Consider the following 16,936-nt stretch of genomic DNA (forward strand, 5'->3'; position numbering starts at 1 on the left):
GATGTTGTGACTAGGACTGGTCAGAAGAGTTCCTGGGGAAAACTTCCCCATGCACTGTAGGCCCCTGGGCATCCCTAGGCCAGAGCATCCTGCAGTAGAGAAGGCCAGGCTTCTCCAGATGGAACATGAAAGAATTTGGATGGATTTACTGTCACAGCCAGCTCCAGCACTTGGACAGCTGCAGATCCAACAGCTGCCCACAATCAGCTGCGTGGCCAAATCTGTGCTGGGGATGGAGCTGCCTCCAGGCATGCTGCAGGTGCTGTGGGCATGGGGGGCACATCCGTGAGGTCTGGGATGTGTCTCTTGGTACCTCTGGGCAGAGCAGGGGGTCAGAGGAGTTTGGAGGAGCAGGAAGGGGCATCTGAGAGGTGGCTGCAGCAGCAGGGAGGCAGGGATGTAAAAGAGGGAGGGGGAGTGCAAGGACCCATATTTCTGGGCTGTGGGGCAGTCCAGCAGCACAGGCTGTGGCTTCTTCAGGTGGGTGCTGTGGGGAGCAAACATCCCTCTGCACGGGTTTGGGGACCACATTTCCTGGCTTGCTGCCACTAGAGGCTGCCCTGCTCCAGCTCCTGAGCTTCCACTCCTTGGGATAGCTGCAGCTTCGCTGCCTGTGCTGGCGGAATCAGGAGAAGACCTGAAGTTGTTTTTTTTCTCCTTTCTTCTACTGGCAGGTGTCGCAGCAAATCTGTGACCTCAGGGATGTACCTTGTGTCCCTGCTCACAGGCAGAGGAAAGCTGCATGGGGGATGTTGTCACAGACAGAGCCCAGTGCCTGTGGGGCAGGAGCACACCCTGTATGTGTCTCTGTCTCTGTGTGTCTGTCTGTGTGTGTGTAATAACAGCAAAATTCTCAGACATGCTGGGAGAGCTTGGGGGGACCCAATTCTGGGAACAGCTGGGCAAACCTGATGGCTGGGACCTGAAACACCAGAGCTTCTCTGGGAGAGCTGTAGTGTCTCCAGCTGCAGATGCACCCTCAGTCCTGTGCAAGCCCAACACCCCTTTTGTTAAGCCACTGTGCTGGGGGAAGCTCACTTCTTAACTTCATTGTCAACACACCTACTGCAATGTTCTATTTGACAAAAATCCTGCCTGCATGATGCAGGAATTTCTGCCCTGCATGGTGGCAGACGCAGAGATGTAGCTGTAGAAAGGTAAGACCTGAGCTGTGCTGAGTGGGTTGGAAATCCCTGAGACAATCCTGCTGCCCTGAGAGAAAGCCATGGTGATGGAGATGTGAATTCCAGGCAGGGTGCATGAGGTGATCCCATGGGGGTGCTGAACAGATTATCCTGATGGTCCCTCATAGCCTTCAGATGGCTCAAAAACTTCTGGGCTGATATCACCAAATGCTCAGCACCAAACCTTCCTCTCTGCTCCCTTTCATTTCAGGGGTGGGTGTGGGTCCCAGCCCTGGTTTGCAAGGTGCCACAGGTGACACTGGGCTGGCTCATGGGCCAGGTCTAGTGTCACTGGATCTGGCACAGTTCCTGATGTCCCAGCCATCCCAGAAAGAGCTGTGTGCTCCACCGTGTGGCAGCAGGCAAGGCGGAGCTGGGGAGGGATGGTTCCCAGGGAGTCAGGCAGGTTTGGGGTCATGGGAGTGCTCATGGGTCAGAGCCACCACTCCTCTGTTTCTCCTTTGATCTCATTCATCGCTGCTCTTCTCTTTTCTCCTGTGCCCTGCAGAGGTTGTCATAAATCTCTGCTCCTGCCCTGCTGCTAATGGGCTGCAGGATCCTCAGGTGGTGTAAACTGATGTGACTGCCCTGTGATGAGGGTTCTGGCATTGAATTAGCCCAGGTGAGGATCTGCTCCATAGTCTCTATTTCATTGTTATCAAAGTCCAAGCATGGTTTCCAGTGCTGAAAGTCGTTGCCTTCTACCACATTTGGTCTTTGGCAGACCAACGTGTTGACAAAGACGTCTTCGTTTATCTTCTCAGTGCATCTGTTGCAGCCGGATGCTTCTCTGACCCTCATGTTTTCAATAATATTTTTCCTCCTTCCCTCCAGCATTACAGAGCCTCTTATTCATTTGAGAGATAAGTATTTATGTATGTGTTGGTGAGGAAAACTTAATCAATAATGCCTGTGAATAACATTTCTTTGTGTGTTAGACCCATCAGCTCTCTCCCCCACCCCCACCTTCCTTTGTTTTGTTGAGGGTTGTTTGGAGAGGTTTTTTTTGTTTATTTTTATCCTTTCCCTGCAGGATTCACATTCTGCTCTGGCCTCTTTTTTTTTTTTTTTTTTTTTTCCTTCCCAAAGTTCAGTTGTCAGAGGATGAAACTGTAGTTTCCAAGTAAAAACTGTACTCCAAGTAAAAGCTGTTGTTTTGGAGAGACACCAATCTCATCAGTCCCCTCCACCCACACCATGCCTGTCCAGGGGGCTGCCCCCAGCCTTTCCTTGAGGGACGGGGAAGCCTCTCCCTGAAAATTCAGTCTCACATCTACTGAGCACAGATTTCTCCGTTGGCAAGTGGTTCCCCAAATCTGCACGTTTCAGAACTGAGCGGTGAAATGCAGCTGCAAAATCCTCATGCACAGGTTTGTTTTGTTTCTTTTTTTCCCTCCAGGTGATTTAAAAATAAGAGACACAAAATTGTGTCTTCCAGAGCAAGAGTCTTAATGAGGCTTCAGCTGCTCTCTTTGCAAGGGCAGGGTGCTGTGGGCACTGGACCTGTTGCCTTCTCAGGGTGAGCTGGGGCAGCCCAGAGGTTGCTCTGGCCAGGGATTGTTGGGATGCTCCAGCTCCTGCTGCAGCTGAAGGGCTGGATGGTGGGAAAACCCCCTCTAATCCTTCTCCCTGCTGTATTTTCTATGCAGTGGGTGCCAGATGAGTCTCATTAAACCACACTGTGCTGGGACAGTGTCAGTGGGGACCAATCCTCCCCCAGTGGTTCAGCTCAGCATTTCCACAGCTCCAGGTAGCATGTGCTGGCTGTTCTGGCCATCAGCATCCCTGGGGATCCTGCTCTGGGCACGGCTCAGCTGCTCTCCCTGTGCCCTGGAGCAGTGTGGCAGCTACATGGGTATCCTGCCCAGTGCCTGTGGTGGTGAGAGGGAAGCTCATACACCACAGTGATGCCTGTGCGTTTGTGGCAAGCAGCTACAGGAAACTAATGGACCGTGAAATTATCCGAGGAAAGAAAAAAGAAGGAGAGAGTTAGAGCAAACTGCACTGCATCCACAACCTGCTCCACTCTCAGCCAGCTTAATGCACTGGCAAATAAGATATAGTGGTTTTATGCTGAAGACAGGAGGGGCTGGTAAAATGGCTCTTTCCAGCTTATTTGGGTGACCTAGTGTGAAGCTAGGAAAGATCAATTTCCTGGGGGAAGCTACAAGGAAGTGTTGCTGCATTAAAAGAAAAGGAAAAAAGAAAAACAAACAAAAAAAAGGCTTTCAGGGGAAAATGGATAGTCATCATCATCCTTGTGATAGTAAAGTGGACCAATCTAGCAACCTTTATCCCAAGGGAGCCCAAAGTGTGTTGTCAAATTGTGTGTACAGAAATTCCTTGCCATTTTTCTGGAGCTCCACCTCCAGGGGGGGAAGAACACATGGGGGAAAATTGTGCTTGAAAACAGAGACTGCAGTGAGAAATTGAGAGACATGGAATAGCTGCTTAGAACAGAATTCAGCAATGGGGCAGCATCCCTGAGTGAGAAGGATGGAGGCTGCTAATGGCCCTGGATGGGTGCAAGGAGAGCAGCAGCAGCTTTTCATCACCAGGCTCCCTATCTAACCTAATCTGGTCTAATCAATTCTGCTTTTTACATTCCTGCCACAGCAGTGTCTGAGATGGGAAATGAAGTTGTCTGCAGTAACTAGAGCTGTTTGGGAAATGTGTTATTTTTTTCCCATCAAAAACGTCTGGTGAGAACATATGTTTTTGTTGAAGCAAGAGAAAAGCCCTCTGATTTTTATTTAGTCTATTCAAAAGCTGAAGCTCAGGGTTTCAGGTTGCTGGAGTGTCTGTTGGAATTACTGCACTTCTCAACTCACAGAGAGGAATTGTCTGGGGAAATGTTAAGTGTCCATTTGATCAAAAAGCTGTTTTATTTGTGTGTTGCTCCAGGAGTAGAACACGACAGGGTCTGACTCTGCCCAAAAATCAGTCAGATAATTTATCCACCCTGCTGCAAACTCATCAGGTGATGATAGTCTGTTATGGCTGCACCCTTCTCCACACCTTCCTATTTAGAATCAGAGAATACCAGGCTGGAAGGGACCTCAGGGATTATCTGGTTCAACATTCTTGGCAAAAGCATGGTCCAGACAAGATGGCCTGGAACTGTCTCCAGCTGAATGTTCGAAGTGCCCAGCGATGGGGAATTGCCACTGGGAAGATTATTCCAATGGCTAATTATTATCATAGTGAAAAGATTTCCTTTTGTGTCCAATAATCTTATTTATCCTCAGGTTTTGCATCCCCCAAAACAGAATCTGTCACCAGGACCCAACCCAGGCCTCAGCAACAACTTCAATTCCCTGTTTCCAGGTTTGAGAGGGAATTCACTGTGCACCTGCTCGGGGCTTTCTTTTTATCCTGCTAGAAATATCTGGAGAGGAAATTTCATCTGATAAGAGAAAGATCAAGAACAAGTTCTGGGGCTGTTTTGTGCTGCTTGAACCTGTGCAGTAATTCAATTTCTCCAGTGCCATGTTCATCCTACACCAGCTGAGGATCTGAAATCTGTTTGCCAGGTTAATTTGCTTGCAAACAACAGACAATTGACACCAGTGCTGCAGCTTAAATGCTACGTGAGAGAATGTAAGCTGATGTGAAAAAGCAACACCCCCCCAAAATAATGGATGGTGGCCACGTGCTCTGCTAAATACAGCTCCAGCTGGGATGCAGAAAGTGGAAAACACGTAAATAAGAAAGAGGTGGGATTGTCTGATGTGACTGCTTTGAGTCATGCACAAAGGCAGCTACAGGAGGTGGATGGGCGACCAGAACACGTGGGTTTTCCTCCACCTCTTCTGTTTTTTCCTTTGCAAAATCTTTTGTGGAAAGAATAGAAAGAAGTCCCTGGCAAGTGAAGCTGTGCTGGGGTTTGTGCTCCTGTTGTGGGATGAAGCTCCCGCAGAGCTCTCCTGAGATCCTCTCCTTCACCTGGCTGAGAGGGCCAGCTCTCCTCTGCTCCCATGTGCCAGCAGAAGAGGTGGCCCAAAGTCCCTCACCCACAAATGATGTCCTGGGCCACCTTCTCCATCCTGTCCACATCCCAGACCAAACCAGGTGGTCCCAGCTGGTCGGTCTCAGGGTGATGGGCTGCCAGAGCTATCACAGCTCGTGCTGAGGCCGTGTCCTTTGGGTAAAGAGAGCTCTCTTCCCATCATGGCTCTGCCTAAGATTAGTCCTGTTGAATTCCAATGAGCAGCGTGTCCCACTGTGTCACCAGAGTGGGAGCAGCCTGGAGCAATGCCGGGCTCCAGCAGTCCGTCAGCGCTCAGCCCAGCTCACAGCCCGGCTCTCTGCTTGTGAAAAGAAAGTTACATTAGAAAGGCCTTTTACCCAGATACTTAATTAAAATAATATTGAAACAAGCAAGACACACTGTGTGCTAAGCACACGGTCACAGCTTCCCACAGCTCATTTGCAAGAGTGCTCAATAATGGCTGTGGGTAATTATTTTTTAATCAGCCAGTGTAAAGAACGATTGGCATGTTAACAAATGGCACTTATTTTCTCTTGCTCCGACGGGGCGAGATCAGAGGGATGTGGTGCCAGGCAGAGAGTATCCCCTGGCACAGCAAAACCCTTCAGCTTGCCATGGCTGGGTCTTGTGTTTGGAGATGCAAAGAAGTGGCTGGGATCAGGAATAGCTGGGGGCAGCCAGGAGGAGGCTGTGGGCATGGGGCAGCCCAGCAGCACCGAGGTGCTTGGGAATGAGGCTCTGGGTGCAAAAACAGGAGGAGGAAAGCTAGACAGAGATACTTTTGCAGCTATAAGGCTCCTATCCTCCCTCCCAGGTGAGCCAGGAGATCATCCAGGATGGTTTTGGGATACTGACTTATGTCTGTCCAGGACCAATTCTTCAATCAGGGAGACTTGGGCTGGCTTTCTCATTAATTAGCTGAAATGTCACTAAAGCTCAGATGTGATTTTGAGGGCATGAGCAGTGTTGCCAGCCAGTGGTGAGCTCTACCCCTTGTGAATATTTTGCCCTTCCTAATTGCCTGCTGTCCCACTCCCTGAAAGTCAGGACTGGCTCAGAAGCAGGGCAGCTCTGAATTAGTGCAATTAGACAATTTTATATCCTTTTAAAAGCTAAGTGTCTGCTATATTTTATTCCTTCCAAATAGCAGAGCCATCAAGGGGTCACAGGACCTTTTCTCCAAGGTTCTTGCTCTTCTCCTTCTGCCTGCCTCCAAGGACAAGCCTGGCTGAACCCTGAAGAATGCACTTTCCCAATTCTGCCTTTTTGTTCCTCAGTTTGTCAGCCCTGCTTTGACTCTCAGAGGGCCTTGTGCTCCCGACAGTGCTTGGGCAACTTTAAACATTAATAATTCTGCTTGTTCTAAAACCACATTCTGGGTGCCATGAAAATTAATGAGGGAGCCTCTAGAAATCAATTTGCTGCTGTAAAGTCTCCTTTCTGCAGAGCTGGGTGCTGTGGGCCTTTGGGGTTTATTTTAGGATGGCAGCATTCCATATTCTTGGCCAAAGGATGTTCTGTCTTAGGCTTTTGCTGTGGAAAGATGCTCCTTATTTAACTGCCATGCATTTTCTGCCTCCTTCAAGTGACAAGCGTTGGTCAGGCCTTGCTCTGACTCTTCAGGTCTGGGTTTACTCAGTTGACTTGGGTCCAGGAGGTGCCAGCAGAGTCTCCTCAGCTTTGCAGGGTCAAGCCGTGCCATTTGTCCCAACCTTTCTTCATGGCTCTGGCTCTTCCTGCTGCTGCTCCCTGCTCATCCTACAGATTTCAGCCTCCTAGTTTTCAGGTTTTGCTCCCCTTAGGAGACACCCTGGCAGGTGAGGAGGAGCAGGACTCTACAGTCCCCTGATATCACTGCTCAGCTGAGCAAGCTCTTGCCCTCTTGTGGCTCAGTGACCAAGTGTTCCTGAAGCCTCATCCCCACTGGCTGGAGAAAGTTCAAAGATGCTTCCTCACTTGGGAAATTCATTGTCATCACCACAAAGGGGGCTCCCAAAACTTCCTGACAAGCTCTTGGTTTCCCAGCAGCTGGCTCCATGTGGCCTTTGTGTTCCCACAAGACTGTGTGGGCTCATCTTCATCTCGTCTTTCCATCTGGTTGATTTATTTCATTAAGTTGCAAAATTACAATTGACACATTCCTCCCACATTGAGTTGTTTTTCAGGGTGCAAAAGAAAAGACTTATCATACCACCCAAGTGCTGTAACTTCTGATTTTCCCATCTGGCCAGATGTGCTTGGTGCCTCTGGGATTTCAATATCCACATTGCACCAGAGAGTTTTACATCAGCCACTGTCTCCAACCTCTCCATTGTGGAGTGCTGTTCAGGGGGCAGAGGTGGGCAGTGCAGATTTCCCATTCCTTTGGTGCATGTTTATTTTATTTTTTATTATGTTTTTGCTAATTATTTTGTTTGGTTCCCCCCAGGTGCAGTGAGTTCTCATGGCTGTCTTTCCTTGCAGAGCCTCCAACACAAATAAACCCAAGCATGGAGTAAGATCATAGGAGGGAGCTGACCAAGAGGATGCTGATGCTGCTCCCACTGGGGATGACTTATGGGTCCCATTTAGAACCTTGAGGTGGGTTTGAATCCAACACCACCAGCCAGCAGATGATCTGTCTGTCCTGTTCCCTCCTTTACTTTCCACTCCCAAGATGAGACTCCATCTATTCCCACCTTATTTTATTTCCCCTGAGCCAGTGTATAATACATTTTATGCCCTCATCTTTGAGGTGCCCAAAGGTCACATTTGTCAGAGAGCTTTTCCCTTTCTGCTTTTTAAAAGCAATTTGATTAAAACAGGTCTCTAAACCGTGCCCCTGCTCAGGCTCAGGGGACCCAGCCAGGACTCTTCTTCTTGCAAGTCAATTTTCCCTCCCAGTCAGTCCATTAAAATGCTTTTCCCTGCCAGAGCTGTTCTGGGTGAGAGCACTTTGCTTTATTAATATGGACATGTTTGCTTGGGAATTGGAAAAGAGGATTTCTGAGTGAATTTTATCCTCTGAAACAATGCAGTGGTTCTGGCTGTTTGTGGTTTATTTTCCTAGAGTAAGAATGAGATGGTTTTGCTGGGGAACTGACCCGTGGGGTTCTGCTCAGCTGGCTGGGGGGACATGCTCAGGTTAGTAAAACACCAGCAGTCAGTATTTAGGTGCTGCTGCACCCCTGGTCAAATCTACATTGCAGGGAAAGGGTAATCTGGGTCCTGACCCATTCCAAGCATGGGGACAAGGTGAGGGATGCTGTGTGCTCACCTGGCTCCTGGGGCAGTTGCTGGAGGTGAGGTTCTCTGTACAACACATTGCACTGTTTGCATTGCAGTGTAAGCAGTGTTTGCATGCATCAGCTAGACAAACAGCTTGCTCTCAGATCTGAGATAAACCACCTTTCCAATCTCAGAAGGCTCTCCATATCCATTACAGTTCCTATTTAGATTCACTCTTAGCTAGAAAATGAGTACACATCTCTGCTGGTGGAGACTTCAAGGTACACCCACATCTACATTTGGAGTTAATCTTGTAGTCACTCTCTGCCAGTTCCAATAAAATGAGCTCCCCTTTCTTCATCAAATCTCAGGTGGAAGTTGAGATTAAAGTGTGAAATTGATGTTGTGCAGTAAAGGCCTTTCTGGAATGGCCACTGAGCACAGGGACCAAGCACAATCCCCCCCACTTGCAGGGATGTGTGTACAGGCACACATCCTGTCCTTGCTTTTGAGATCACACACATTGACAGAGTCAGTCCCTGCTCCCCAGCCAGCACTCAGGCTCTCAGCAATATCTAATCTCTTCCTGTTGTTAGTGATGATTGCCATAAATACCCACAACACGAATGTGACTTCAGCCAGGCAGTTAAATTCCATTTGTTTTCCTATGATTTAAATCCCACTGTGTTAAAAAGTGTAATTTCTCTGCCTTTCCCCACTGCCCTCTGCTCTTCTCCATATGGAGATTATGAGCTGGGGGAAAGTAAATGTCTTATTTGAAGTAAAAAAAGAGAAAGATATTGTTGAAATAACTGCTGTCGGAGGAAGATACATTTTTCAAACACATCCTCTGTGCTCAGCGTGAGGCAGCAGCTGCCTGAGTTTCAGAGCATTATGGTACATTAGCCTCCACATGCAGTGTTGCTTGCTTTGTTTATTATTTTAATTTCCACGTCTCTGGCAGGCGTAGACGGTGCCAGGGTGACAGCATGGGAGGAGTTAAAGGCTCTCCTTTGCCATGCACTGGGGCTGGGGCCACAGGTATCAGTCCCCAGGCAGCCACCTAAGGGAGCAGGGCAGGGCTGGGACACTGCCAACCCAGCAATGAACATGACAATTCCTTCTCTTTGCCTGAAAAAAAAGTGATCTGGAGCCTCCAAACTCAGCCTGTATGGACACCCTGGAGCCTTAGCTACAGGGGTCTTTGGCAGGATGTTGTCCCAGCTACTCCATCCTTACCTGCTCCAGGGGAGGAGCTGTCTCACTAACAGCAAGGGAAGGTCAGTGTCTGTCTGTGGAGAATGATCTGGGTGAGATAAAAGGGGTTATTTTTCTTCTTTACGACAGCAGCCCTTTCTCACTGAGCCCTCTGTGCTCCCCATGTGAAAGAAAAGATAGGAAAATGTGGGTTCCAGTCAGCCCCCATCTTCACTCTATCCTGTGCAGATGGATTTCTTTGTCTGTGTTTTGTTTTAGTGTCTCCAGAAAATTAGGGCAATTTTTGAAGAAAAAAAACCCACTTTTTAAGGGGGGGGAGAAAGACAGAGAATATGTTTTGACATTCTGTCTCCAAACACCATCCTTTTGTCTCCACCAAGACTCTTTGCTGCATTTGACCTGAATTCTCAAATAGCTCTGGCCCTCCTGAAGGTCTGGTTTTCAACAAAAACACCCCTCTTGATTCACCAGATAAAGTTGCCCAGGACCACTCAGGAGGCTGCTCACAGAGTGCTCTGGAGTGCCAAGACCTCACAGGGCTTCTAAATTCCCCATCAGCTGGGTGATTTAGGCAGAATTTCTGTGATTCTGTCTCTGACCTCATCCTTGGGCTGTGCTGATGACTTCATCTGTCCCACTCCATTGCCTGGAGAACCCCAGAAGATGGGAAGCTTGCTCCTCTGAGAAGCTATTTGCAAACATTAACAAAAAGCCTATTTGTATGCATTAAAGGCCAAAGTTAGGCTGAGTTCCTCTTATCTCCAAAGCCCTGATGAGATGGGAGGGAGCAGACAGTATCTGATGGTGGGTGGATGGGAATGAGAGGTTGGATTCATTAATGACACTTTTCCCTTTCTGCCTGGTTCTGGTACCAGCACAGATTTGCAAAGGAATGCAGTCAGTGGGTAGCAGAGATGCTTGGAAAACTGACTCTGTTTGCCTTTGCAAATATGGAAAGGAAGTATAAATCAAAGTAAACTAATACTGACAGCTCTAGAAATGGACTTGACTTCTGATAACAAAATTACACTGGAATGAAATATTGCCTTAAGAGCCAAATGATTTGACAGAAAAGGGCTGAGCAGCTCTGGCAGCCACTGACACATTGACCAGTGCTGAGTGCCAGATGGCTGATGGCCTTGGTGAGCTGGCTTGGCCATTCCCTGTGAGTGTGAGCATCCCAGGGCATGGCTGTGGTCACCCAGCCTGAGCTCCCAGTGTCACAGCCAGTGGGCCTGTGTGGCTGCACTCAACTGTGCCTGCTCAAAACCAAGCAGATCCTGGACCAGGATCCAGCTCTCTGGACTTCAGGCCCTGACAATGAGGAGTCTGCTCTGAGCTGTCCTGCAGGAGAGGGCAAGAGAAGGTGGTGTCCTGCCACATCATCATCCCATCTGCCTTGAAACCCCTTCCTGGAGTGGAGCAAAACATCCTCTGGGAGTGCCCATCTCCCCTCTGACTGCAGGGAGAGCAGACATGGCCAGTTCCAAGGCAGCCAGATTGCAGGGAATGGAGTATTTTCCTGCATTTAGTAGCTTTTCACACCCCAGTGGAACAGATGGGAAAGGCATCTAGGGGCCCCAGTGGGAAAGGTGCAAATCCATCCTGCAGCCCTGCATACCAGCATGGCCAAATGCTCATCCATTGCAGCCACTGCAGGTGAAGAGATAAGGAGAAGGAGCAAGACTTTGGTTGCTGTGAATACCCAGCACACGGAGGAAACAGAGACATTGATCTCTTTTACTGCTCAGTGCTGCCAACAGGAATGGAGCAAAGAGCTGCTCAGTCCCACTTTGTCAGAAAATCCTGCCCTGAGTATTAGTTTCAGGTCATCCAAAAGAGCCTAACACTAAACATAAATCACAGACAGAGATGAATGAAATTATACATGTGTATGTGTCCTTACTCTGCTATTATTGTACAGACAAAGCTGGGACTTCAGAGCCAAATGCTTCGAGTTCAGACAAAAAATTCTGGTCTAACCTCCCCATAGTGCCCCTGAATCAGGCCAGCATTTCCAAGCCAGAAGGGGTGGCTCTGTCCAGCCTTTATTTTAGGTAGGACTGAAATTTGGAAAGATGAAATGAAATCACATGGCTTTGCCAGACAGCTGACAGTCAAAAATAAATGTGTTTCCATGGGAAAAGGGGAGAATTTTTAGCAAATGTATTAAGGCTTGCTAATCTCAAACCTCTGTTTCACTTTCTTTACAAAGCCAGTAATTGCAGAGAGGATCTGGAGGAGCTGGAGCCACTTGAGATGAGTGACTTGTAAGTAGAAACTAGTTTGAATTTCACTTTTTGGAACTGACGGTGAAGGGGCAGGGTTGGCTGGTTTCTAATTCAGTGTTTTCCAGGTATGTTGTATAACTTTTTTTCTTCCAAATCTCTGGAGTGGTCCATAATGAGCAATTATAAAAGGCTAATCTCATTAAAAGGAAAATCTCCTCATTCATTTAATTCTTAAATCTCTTTCTGTTGGGAGGGGAATATTTAAATGAGCTTCCTCCCATTATAAAGTTACTCCATGGTCTGTTTTTCATCACAGTTAAATCAGAACAGGGGCATGAGGTGCTTTTACTTTAATCTGTTTTTAATTTGATTTTCCTTAAATGAAGTTGGATCATTTCTGGTGCAGAGTCCTAGAAACCAGGGAGATGACTAGCAAGAGGTCATTTATTCTGCTCCGTGGTCCCAACAGGGACCCTGAAGTTTCATTAATGATCATTGCAGCCATAAAGAAACCTGCTCATTTTACCCATTGGCCAATAAATACTTTATAGTATTTAATGGGACTCTTCTTTATTTAAAGATGGGAGGGACAAGAGCCCTTTGTGGAAGCAGAATCTCACGGGGAGAGCTGTCAGCAGGGAGGAACGTTGTCTACACATCAGGGGGGCTGGAGAGAGGGAGTCAGAGCTGGAGCAGCAGCTGGACCTCATCCAGCCATGTGTGAGGCTGGGGATGCTGGGCAGTGACAGAGGGGACAGCAGCACCCTGGCATGGCAGGGGAGGCAGTCACAGGCTCTGCACCAGGACGGTGCTTTGTTATCTGGGCTGGGCACTCCAGCACTGCCAGCCTGCATGCCTGGATAGCACTTCTGCCTGTGCCAAATTCATCACTGGGCCTTTCTTCTGCTCCCCTTGTGTCCCTTATCAGCCAGCCCCGTGCTTCTGTACCCACCAGTGCTGTCAGGAGACAAGGCTGTGCCCCCACCACCACCCCTCCTCTCCCCAGGGCAGCACTTGGCCTCTCTGGTCACTCAGTGGGGGAAGGCAGAGCTCAACAGGACAAAAGTCAATCTCAATAATAAAGTAACAGACCACTCCAGGAGAAGGAGAATACCTGGAATTACTTTTCATTCAGAAGTCAGCCCAAGATAAGTCAGCCCAAATGCCAATATGCTAATGCTGGTCCTTTAGCAGTGTTCTCTGCCAGCATCTCTACCTTGCTGGTTCCACATCTGTGACAACCTGTCTCTCCTCAGTACCAGAGATACATATTTTGCACAGAAATTAGGGCAAATCATGCCAATGTTTCAAAATGAGTGATTAAAAAAGGCCAACACCCTTACTCCATGCTCTTACGTGTCCTCTTTCTTTCCACCCATCACCCTCACCCCGCTGAGCTTCCCACCACATTGTCTCTTTGGAAGTGACTCCATGGTTTTGAGTTTGATCCCTGCCTTCCATCTGCTCCTCTCTCCAACTTTCCAAAGGCAAATATCCAGAGTTTGACTTGTAGGGATGGAAAATATTTTCCTAAGGGGAGGAGAAGAAGAATGGAGGGTTTGTTCAAAGAGAGAAACTTCAGCACGGTGAGGGACATTGTTTGAAATGGTCCAAAGGAAAACCTGGGATTCAGACATTGTCAGAAAATTGCCAGCAGTAAAACTGGGACCTGAACCAGAGTGTCACAAATGGTTGCTTTGGCAAGAAACTGGAGTTCTTTCTTGGAAGAAGGTTTTATCCTGGCTGCCTTTTCCTTTCTCTATATTGTTTCATGTTTTAGGCAACTCTTCCTTTCTGCAGTGAGACAGTCCATGGATGTTCTGTGCCCATCTCTGTAGGAACAGAGGAGCTGCACAGAGGCAAGGTTCAATTCTTATCTTGTCTAAAAGCATTCACAGACAGTCAATCCTGTCTCTCAATAAATGAAGTATTTCCTCTCCAGTTTATCTCCCTGGACTCCAGCAGCCCAGATTGCTAATAGGCAGCAGCCTCTTCCCTCAGCAGAACAATTCTTTCTCATTCATGGATTGTTCTCCTCAAATTCAGTCATGACAGAAGTGGAAATCCATTTTTACACCTCGTGGGCTTTTTGTCTGGAAGAAAACCCTTTCCTGTTGTTGAAATGAGTTCAACATTGAAAGTCTTTTTAAACCTGCAGACAGATTGCTTTCTCTCTTGGTCTTGATTAATTTAAATGTAAAATTTAGGTGAGCAGTTCTTGACTGTAGAAGGCTGGCTGTGGAGTTTTGTTTTCTAGGAGTCATCATCCAGAGCATAGTAAATAAGCACAAAATGAAATAAAACTAAGGGAATATTATGAATCAGAGTATTCTTATTAGGAGATCTGCAAGTGATATTTTCATTTTGGAATCAATGAGTAGCCATTATTATGGAAACAGTAACCTTAATAAAAAATTACTGTGGTAAAATGATCTGTGGAAAGAAAAGGTCTAAATCCCTGTATATAATTTGGAATCCAAAATGCTGACTTTAAAGGAAAAAAGGTTGGAATATGGTTTTGTTTCTTTTCCTCTGAAAATGCTGACTTTAATGCTCCCCCCCTCAAAAAAATTCCATTGAAAAATGCAGAAAATATTTCAAGTGAAAATTATCCAATACTATAAATATCATTTCCATTTTTGAATGTAAAGATGTGATTTATTTGTGAGGAACACTGCAACTTCCTAAAAAAGTCTACCAGTGCTTCATCAAGCTGCCTGACTCCCAGCAAAGTGCTCCTGCATGGAAAAACTAAAGCCCTGCAGGCTTGCCCAGCCTAACTCCCACCAGCACAGACAGCAGTGAAAGGACCCTGGGCAAACTCTTCACCAGCTCTCCAAATAAAAATGGGAATTGTAGTTCAAACTACTCTTAAAATCTGCAGGGAAGGAGAGAAGGATGGATGGGTGGATGGATGGATGGATGGATGGATGGATGGATGGATGGATGGATGGATGGATGGATGCTCATCATCCCCCACCAGTAACTCTTTTCCCTGCTTGGCTGGTGATGTTCCAGCTGTGTGTTGGCACAGAATCTACAGGATAATTCCCCATTTTCAGGCACTATGAATGCCCAGATACGAGAGAGGAAAACAAGTGTAGCCTTGCCCTGAAGTCAGAGCCTGGTTAAACCCTAGTCCAAACATCTCCAGCTGGATGAGGGCTACGTTTAAGGAGAAACCTTTGCTCCTTTTTCCCTCAGGGCCCCAGGAAGCCTGTGAGAATGTAGGAGATATGCTGGTAAAACAAGATTGGAGAAGCAAGACCAGCATGACAGAGCTATTCCTGCCTGTCAGTTCTTTCTAATCCCGAGGCTGCAGAAACAGCTGGAGCTACTGCTTACACTCCTTTCTTCAGAGACCCAGAGCCCTCACAAAGACGGGTATTTTTTCCATGTGCACAGCTTTCTGGATGCTATTTTTGCTGCGCTGTTTGATCTGCTCCCGTGGCGTGATGATATTTCTGTTCTATCCTTTACAGCATCTTCCCTGACAGGGTGCACAGCGCCTTGCAAACATCCACACTTATGAGCTTGCCTTCTCCCTTTGGTGGAGAGGGAAACTGAGGCAGGGGGAAGAGCTGTCACACAGCCACGGTTACTCAGGGAAAGTAGGAGACCTCAGGAGCTGAGATCTGGGTTCAGTGTTTTAGCAGCAGGGCTGTCCTTCCCCTCTGAACCGGGCTACTTTAAGTTGCCTCCGCGTTTTATTATGTACAGGATTTTCGTCAGACGTGCAAAGTAAATTAGCACCGTATTCACAGCCATAATCACCTACCAATGATCTCATACATGTGGCACAAAGGGAAAGGATCTGCATGGGATTCTGTTCTGCAAGTATAATCCGCCCATAGCCTCCTTGTTAATTAGCTCCTCTCAAGCATCCAATCTGTGGCAATTATAGCAATCAAAAATGCATTCATCCCCCCACCCCTCCTGCTCCCCATCAGCACCTGACAAGCCGCAGGCACATTATCCCAAACCATGGCAAGCGTGCTCTGATAGGACAGAAACCTCCCCGCCGCCTGACTCAGGATTCATCACCCACAATACCAGCCCTGGCACAAGGCCGTGCATACCAGGAATTATTACAAAAAAAGGAAGAAAAGGAGACAGAAAGAGACAGATTTCAATTTTCTCCCATAGTTTTGGGAGCCCATAGAAAATTGAGTGAAAGATGTTATTTAGCCCATTGGGTTCAATTGGTGTCATCTTCTTCTTCTTATTTTTATTTTTTTTTGCTGATGTCAATGAAAAAGTGAATCTCTCTCATTTTAATGTTGCCTGATTGAAAGAGCTGCTCGCCACATTGCGCCAGGAGGCCCAGGTGGGATGAATGCCTGGGTGATGGATGCATTGTGCTGTGCTCCTCGAGGCACACTTTGTGACAGCAGTGGTGGGATTGCACTGGGGGGAGTTGGGAGTGGAATCCCACTACAAAGATCTGCCAGTTAAATGCAGCTCCTTCCTCCTCCTGCTGTTTCCCCATGCTTCTTACTCCAAGGTCTCTGGGGCATGTGTGAATGAGCAGCTACTGGTGGGAATCTCAGTGTGAAGATTGCACTGCTTGCTCCACTGGGATCAATAATATTGTATTTCTTGGGCAAACCCCTTTGATTTTGCACTAGTACCTGCTATCTCAGTAATCCTAGAGGTAAAGCTGCTCCTTAGCTTCCTGACTGGAGTTTTTCTTTGCTGTCCAAGTATACAGATAAAGAGCACCTTTCTCAGTCCAGATCCTGTCACTGACCTGCATGCACTCGGTCCCAGGAGCCCTCCACAGCTCCCCATTGCTGTGTCCCAGTGCAGGCACACAGGACAATCCATGTTGTGCTCCTAGGTCAGTCCTGTGCAAAATAAACCAGCTGAGCTGGTTGCAGCAGTGCTCACAAGCCTCCTAGCCCAGCTGGTTTGTGGGGAAATCGTCCTCCAGGTAGACTGACCCCTTGGGAAAGTTGAACTCTCAGTCTAATGCTCCAGCCTGCCAGTGTGAGAGACACAACTGGCCAGCTGGTTAAACCATTCTGGGTCCTGCAGACTGCATGATGCTGCCAGGCCTTTAGCTCTGAAGTGTTGAGAGAAGTCCACCAAGGGAGAGATGTGCA

The 16,936-nt window shown here is 47.6% G+C and overlaps 1 long non-coding RNA gene across 1 annotated transcript in view; it reads left to right on the forward strand.

Moving 5' to 3' along the window:
• The first annotated feature begins 1,699 nt into the window (after positions 1-1,699).
• The window catches only part of LOC135278803 (uncharacterized), a 55,966-nt gene continuing 40,729 nt past the window's right edge, over positions 1,700-16,936 (forward strand). The window contains exons 1-4 of the long non-coding RNA XR_010346201.1: positions 1,700-1,806; positions 7,639-7,755; positions 11,816-11,870; positions 15,036-15,215. This is a non-coding gene — a long non-coding RNA (uncharacterized LOC135278803). The remainder of the gene's footprint in view (positions 1,807-7,638; positions 7,756-11,815; positions 11,871-15,035; positions 15,216-16,936) is intronic.

The sequence above is a fragment of the Passer domesticus genome, chromosome 11, assembly GCF_036417665.1.
Source record: "Passer domesticus isolate bPasDom1 chromosome 11, bPasDom1.hap1, whole genome shotgun sequence".
Lineage (NCBI taxonomy): Eukaryota > Metazoa > Chordata > Aves > Passeriformes > Passeridae > Passer > Passer domesticus.